Here is a 7,529-nt window from a genome sequence, read left to right on the forward strand (position 1 = left end):
GTCACACCCTCCTTCCACTTATTTTAATAGTGGTGGGGAAATGGGAGGAAACTTTTAGTTTAGTAAACATAACCTTAAAAACTGACACGCACAAAATTAAAAATGTTACTCTCGTTAAACAAAATTTGAAATAAATTCTCTCTGGAGTTAGATTGGATGATGTAAATTTAAATTATGATGAAAATAATTAAAAAGGATTAATTAATAAAAAGAAAACCCTTTAAACTATTCTTTTGTAATTAATTTATTTCATAAATCAAAAAAAGATCTTTTATTTTATTATAAAAATAAAGGTTTAGAAGTTTTATTTATTATAAAACGAATTCAAAATGTTGACCATTCTTTTCTAAACATAAAGTGATTCGTCTTTTCATATTATCGAAGACCTGTACAAGTTGCTCTGCAGTTATTTGTTGAACATTGTGTCGTATTGCATCTTCCAATTCTCTTATGGTCTGTAAACGGTTTTTGTAGACAGAATTTTTGAAATGACCGAATGAAAAGAAATTTAGTGGGGTTAGATCGGGTGAGTGAGGTGGCCAACATCCTCTACCGATTACTCAATCATTATAAAATTCATGAAGGAATCTTTTGTTTGTTCATGCAGTTGCATTGTCATGTTGAAAAAATCCTTCTTCCAATTCATCATCATGTAATTATTCAATGAATTCTTGTAACAAACCACTTTGACATCTTTCCTAATGTCATGACATAAGGTAATTCACTACATTTTCCAGGCATGTCTCCCTAAATTCCTCTACACAAAGACTTGTTGAATATTTTCATACCCCATTTTGATCTTTTACTACATTTCGAAGATAAGATTGGAGAAGAAACTTTGAAACTTGTGTTCTTCTAAGGTGAACGGCATGATTTAACCTAAAAATAAATCAACGAAATTTATACCAAACCGATTTAAAATAAAATAATTATTTACTTTAGAGAAAAATCACAATCGAATTTTTGTCTTAATAAAGACAGATAATATTAAATAAAACCGCAATAAATTCATAATGAAATATTGAAAACACCAAACGCCAAAACCAAGAACACGACTCTGAGCTCAGCTGATCGAAACCATTGAAACTAAAAATCGATATCACCTCGTCGACCAATAAGAACGTTGAAAATTAAAAACAAGTAGAGATGGGAGGAAGCTGTGACGAGGGCAGTAAGTATTGGTATCAAGCGCTTGGGAAAGTAGTTTTTAGCGGACCGGCTTTTTTGATCTCTCGGTATAAACAATATACGTATATCTACAAACAAGGGTGTTAGGAAGTTATGAATATCTGGCCAAAAATCTAATTACAACTAAATAAAGTTGAAAATGTTTAATACCATTATAATATCTCCTTAATGGTTAGCTAGGATTTATTTCATCTATAAACAGTGCTTAAAACAAAATTTAGGATTTTGAAACGAATATTTGAAAATAAAAGCGAAATAAAGGTTTTGTTGTGAGTTGGGTTGGATGTTTAAGATAATGTAACTCCGAAAACATGGTACATTTATTTCATGTACCCTAACAATAAGTAATATACAGGATGTCTGTAAAATATTTTCAGGATGGCTGCCACTTCCGGTCGACCGGAAGTAGACCATAACTTCGTTATTTCAAATGGAATGCTATAGTTTTTATTGCACCTTTTAATTGTACGTAAAAAAATATGTTGACTTTGATAAAAGTTATTGGTACCTAGCGTTTTTCGTTTTCGAGTTATTTTGATTTTAAGGTTTTTTTGGCAAATTTCACCATGTTCTTTAAAACCCTATATCCCAGCCATGGTTCATTCAAAAAAGATCTAAATTGGCACGATTACTCTTCAGATGCTCTCAAATAGATTGTCATATATTGTATCAGAGATGAAGACAAAAATTAGATTTGAATAAAAATATAAATTTGTTATTAAATTGAATTTGGAAATGCAATAAAATACAATAAAATATTTATTTCGTTGTCTTCATCACTAGTGACCGGAAATACAGTAAAACCTCGACTTACGCGACCCCGTCTTACACGTCCCCGTACTTACGCGGTTTTTCTAACGATAGCGCTTTGAGGTTTTCGACATTGGAATTTATTTAAAAAAAGAGATCGAGACATGTTAACTACTTTTTTTCTAACTCGTATAGTTTTCGAGATAGCCTATTCGGACATCGAATTTGAACCATCCCGTACATACATTTTTTTAACAAAATTAATGTTTATTAATCCTTGATTTTATAATATGTATTCATCAAATTTCGACTTACACGATTTTCGATTTACGCGGCTACTGTCAGTCCCACCTATCGCGTAACTACGGGGTATTACTGTATGCGATGTCTTTTGGTCTCGATATATCCAGAATTAAGAAATTCTTCATCAATTTTTTGAAATTCTTCCTTGTGATGGGCGTTAGGTTTGTTAGGCATCTCTCCTTAAGTGTTCGACACGTCCAGTCCAAAAATTTATTACATTCGCCATCAATACAAAATAAATTTCAAATATCGGCGTTGGAATAATTTACCATGATGTTCAATCATTTTTGACCATTCTGTATAAGATACTCCGATACAACAAATGACAATCTATATGACAACATCTGAAGAGCAATTGTGCCAAAGTAGATCTTTTTTGAATGAACTTTGGCTGAGATATGGAGTTTTAAAGAACATGTTGAAATTTACCAAATAAAGTTTAAAACCAAAATAACTCGAAAACGAAAAACGCCAGGTACCAATAACTTTTATCAAAGTCAACCTAGTTTTTTACGTACAATTAAACTGTGTAATAAAAACTATAGCATTCCATTTAAAATAGCGAAGTTATGGACTACTTCCGGTAGACAGGAAGTGGCGGCCATCTTGAAAATATTTTAGATCGAAAGTTCTGAATGAACAACCCATGCTACCAAAATTTCAAATCTCTACAAATAGTGGAACCTGAAAAAGTTCTAACGAACCAGTTACGTGAGACACCTGTATACTTATATATGTACTATAATATATACAGCAGTCTCACGTAACTGGTTCGTTAAAACTTTTTAAAGTTCCACTATTCATAGAGGTTTGAAATTTTGGTAGTATAGGTGGTTCATTCGAAACTTTCGATCTAAAACATTTTCAAGACGGCTGCCACTTCCGGTCTAGCAGAAGTAGAATATAACTTCGTAATTTTAAATGGAATGGAACCTTTTAATTGTACATAAAAAATATGTTGGCTATTAAAAAACAATTAAAAGGTGTAATAAAAACTGTAGCATTCCATTTAAAATAACGAGGATATGATCTACTTCCGGTAGACCTGAAGTGGCAGCCATCTTGAAAATATTTTAGATCGAATGTTCCGAATGAGCAACCCATGCTACCAAAATTTCAAATCTCTACGAATAGTGGAACCTGAAAAAGTTCTAACGAACCAGTTACGTGAGACACCCTGTATACTTATATATGTACTATAATATATACAGCAGTATACGCTGTGTACATAAAGTATGAAATCAATTCGATAAAAATTTGAGGGATATTCTTCCAGAAAAAAATCTTAAATGTCTATGTTATATATTTTAACGCGCTATATTTTTTGAGATAAAACTGAAATGTACAGGTGTCCCAAAATTGAGATACCATACGTTGACATTTTAAAATAGGAACCCCCATTTTTTTGTTGCATTTATGGATTCTACATAACTTCTGAGTATTTTTCATGTAGCTGTCTTCAAAAAAATAGCAGTTAAAATATACTGTTACTATTTTATTTGCAATAATAGAGTAAACTACACTATTCTCTGTTTCTGTGTTAATTTGTGACAAATGTTTAATAATGCAATGATAACCATAAATTATGTTTGAACCCATAAGCAAATTTAGTATTTTAACATACTATTTTAAAATTTTTTTTATACCTATATTTATTTTTCTTCGTCCTCACTGTGTTTTACAATTTCAATATTAGTTGCAATTGACGATGAAAAATTATTTCTTTCTTCATCATTTTCAAAGCAGAGAAGGCTTATAAGTTCTTCAGAAAAATCTGTATTATTCTTCGATTTCTTGCTATGAAATGATGTTATTATTGGGTCTGAAGATATTAATAGTCTGATTAAAATGTCTCTATTATTGTGTATTTTTGACATTTTTCTGGAAAAGTTCTCTCTATACCTTCTAAGGTCTTTATTCCGAGTTTCTTGCGCATCTTCTGAAAGCAGGCCAACCTGGATACAATCAAACTAATTCTTATTTCGCAAAACTAACGACTTTTGTTGTTTCATTTGTGACTCCTATGGTAGCATAGTTAATAAGGATTACATTATTACAAAAATCACTATTAAAGTGCGAAAATTTCTGACCCTAGTACCTAAATATATGATCTACGCTGTAGATTCTACGGAAACAATTTTTAACATTTTCAAAAAAACAATTTAGCTAAGAGACATGGAATTTTTTTCTTATTTTTACCAGAATAAGTATGGGTTGGCTCTCACCCGGTACCCGCTTGACGTTGAGTTTCGGGATACCTGTATATATTTTTTTAATTACTGCATATCCATTTCAAAACATTATTCTGTTTTCAATGTTATCATGTATCAAATTAAATTATCACTAGCCTTTCACCCGAACTCCTGTTTCGTAAAATGGACGTTCGCGCCCACATATATTGACATTTTAAATTAATTTAGCTAAGGTGCATAGGTAAGTATGTAAGTCAATGAAAGAGTCGAGAAAGCAATAGGATGAGATGGCAGGGGATGGGACGGAGGGATATATAATAATGGGAGGGGATTTCAATGCTAGAGTGGGCGAGGAGTGGGGAAGGGTGGAGATATGGGGAGAGGAGAGACGACGGCGGTCGAAGGATACTGTGCGGAATGGAGAAGGAACAGAAATGCTGAGATGGGTGGAGAAGGAGCAGAACGGATGGGAGATACTGAATGGGAATAAAGAGGAAGGAAAGGAAGGGGAGTATACTAAACATTGGGGCGAGGGGGACATCTGTGATTGATTATGACTGGTGGATCAGGAAATGTGGGAGAGGGTGGAAAGGTTTAAAGTGGGACAAACGGTAGAGTCGGATCACCAACCGTTGGAGGTAAAGGGGGTGGACGGCAGAAGGCGAGCGGAACTGGGGAGCAAGTTCATCAGGACAGACTGGTCGGAAGAAGGGGTAGCATTCTACAGGGGAAACCTCGACACTTGGCAACAGAGGATACAAGAGATCAATGGTTTGGAAGAACTTATCCAGGTAGTGCGGGAGGCAACACTGAAAAAGGAGTGTGTACGTAGGGGGGGCAGAGTAGGGAGGAACGACTGGTATGATGGCGAGTGCAAGAAGGCGAAGAGGGAGGCGAGAAGGAGGTTGGGGCAGTGGAGACGGGGGAAGATAGGGGTGGATAGATATAGGGAGGCCAGGAGAGGATACAGAGAGTTAGGCAGTAGAAAGAAAACAGAACTGAGAGAGAACGAGGCGGCAGAGATTAGAGGGATAACAAGGGAAGGGGAAGTCTGGAGGTATCTGAAAAAGAGAAAGAAGGGTAGGGAGAGGATAACCAGCGAAATACACATGACAGAATGGAAGAGTTACCTTATGGGATTATTGGGAGGGGTTGAAACGAGGCTAACGGGTTTGGGAGGCTATGAGGGAGATGGGGGAGAGGAGATAGCAGAATAGGAGATGGAAGCAGTGCTTAGGGGATTGAAGAAGGGAAAGGCGCCAGGGGAAGATGGGATCCAGAACAAGGCATGGTTGGAAGCATCAAGGGTGGTGAGAGTGAGGGATGGAAAGTGGGGGTAATTTGCCCAGCATATAAAAAGGGTAATAAGGGAAGGGTAGAGAGCTACAGGGGAATTAACCTACTAGACTCGGCATACAAGGTATACACGAAGATACTGCTGGGAAGACTGGAGGAGGAGATGGAGTTGGGGGGAATTTTGCCGGATGGGCAGGCAGCTTTCGGAAGGGAAGGGGAGCAATCGACAACGTCTACGTGTTGAAGCATCTGTCAAATAGAGAGCTGGATAAGAAGGGAGGGAAATTGTACGCCCTGTACGAGGCGTACGACGAAGGGACTGAGGCAGGGATGTCCGCTGAGCCCAAGTCTGTTTGTACTGTATACGGCGGACCTGGAGGATAGACTAGAGGGTGGGAGAAAAAGAACAGAAAACTGGAGATGGGAGGGAAAAGAGATCGAGGAGGTTAGGGAGTATACTTACTTGGGGTATGTGTTCAGGGAGGACAACAGGGAGGGGTCGCATGTGATAGCTATGGCAAAAAAGGCGAATAAGGTGATGGGACAAGTATGGGGTTGGGGGAAGAGAGTCTTTGGAAGGAATGTGGCAGCGAGGAAGATTATGTTTGAAGGTCTGGTTAGCAGTGTGATGATGTATGGGGCAGAGGTATTGGGATGGAGAGAGCAGGCAATGGTGGAGGACGTGCAAGCTAGATATTGGAAATGGGTGCTTGGGGTGGCGAGAGAAACACCCGGGTATATAGTAAGGGAAGAGGTGGATAAGGTCAGAGTGGAGGCGGGCAGGAGGGCAGTGAAATATGAAGAAAGAATAGAAGGGAGGCCAAACTGCGGGATCTTGGGGGAGTGTTGGAGGGAAATTAGAGAGGGAAAGATCAGATATGGGAAAGGAGACAGAGACAACTATTATAGAAGAGCGGGCTACTCGGTAACTGAGATAAATAGTAGACGAAAGGTGGGTAGGGAGATGTGGAGGGAGTTGAGAGATAGGGACCGAGATGTGCAGAGACAGGAAACAAGGACACAAATAAAAGAGTTAAGGTATAACCAAAGGTAAAGGGACATAATTACGGAGGGGCTGCCTAGATACTTGTTATTGGAAGGAGATGAGGAAGGGAAGAAGTTGGAGGCTAGGTTCCGTTGTGGAAACGAGGAGAGAGCTAACAGATACTGGATGGCCGATGAGGAGAGGTGGTGTAGGCTATGCAGGGAGGAATGGGAAACGTTGGAACATATGTTGAATGGGTGCAGCGAGTTGAGGGAGGAGGAGTTGGACCGAGGGCAGATCTTAGGAGAGGGGGGAGAGGGGAAACGATGGATGAGAATGGTTGTGGGGGTGAGGAGACAAAGGGATGGATGAGGGGATGATTGGGCCGCGGAGCCGAGGGTGTGGAAATGGAGGAAGAGGGTAGACGGTGAAAATAATATATTAATAATGTAAAGAATTGTAGACAGATTATTGTATACAATAAACTTTTAATTAAGGTAAGTATGTGCCCTACTTACAATACTTACCTAGCCTTTTTCTATTTACGAACTTTTTCTAAACGCTCAACACGGTAGCTCGTAAACAAACTCTTGTTTCATCTTGCTTGAAACAAGATGAAATTTCGCGCAAGCCAAAGTAGATACGAAAATCCACAAACACCAGCTGAGACACGACGAACTATGTTTCGGTTCCTGGTCCTGGCCGAAACAGAAACATTTATCGAACCTTCGGTCGAACATTACACGTGTATTGCTAAGAGAAACAGATACGCATCTCTTCAATTAACTCATCATGGAACTTTAAATTCGGAACCT

At 37.9% G+C, this 7,529-nt stretch overlaps 1 long non-coding RNA gene across 1 annotated transcript; it reads right to left on the bottom strand.

Moving 5' to 3' along the window:
• Positions 1 to 226: 226 nt before the first annotated feature.
• LOC139430971 (uncharacterized) lies at positions 227 to 2,961 on the bottom strand. The gene is made up of 2 exons (XR_011641322.1): positions 938 to 2,961; positions 227 to 879 (listed from the first exon to the last, which is right to left on the bottom strand). It is a non-coding gene; the product is annotated as an uncharacterized lncRNA (long non-coding RNA).
• Positions 2,962 to 7,529: the final 4,568 nt, after the last annotated feature.

This window comes from Onthophagus taurus, chromosome 1 (genome assembly GCF_036711975.1).
Source record: "Onthophagus taurus isolate NC chromosome 1, IU_Otau_3.0, whole genome shotgun sequence".
Lineage (NCBI taxonomy): Eukaryota > Metazoa > Arthropoda > Insecta > Coleoptera > Scarabaeidae > Onthophagus > Onthophagus taurus.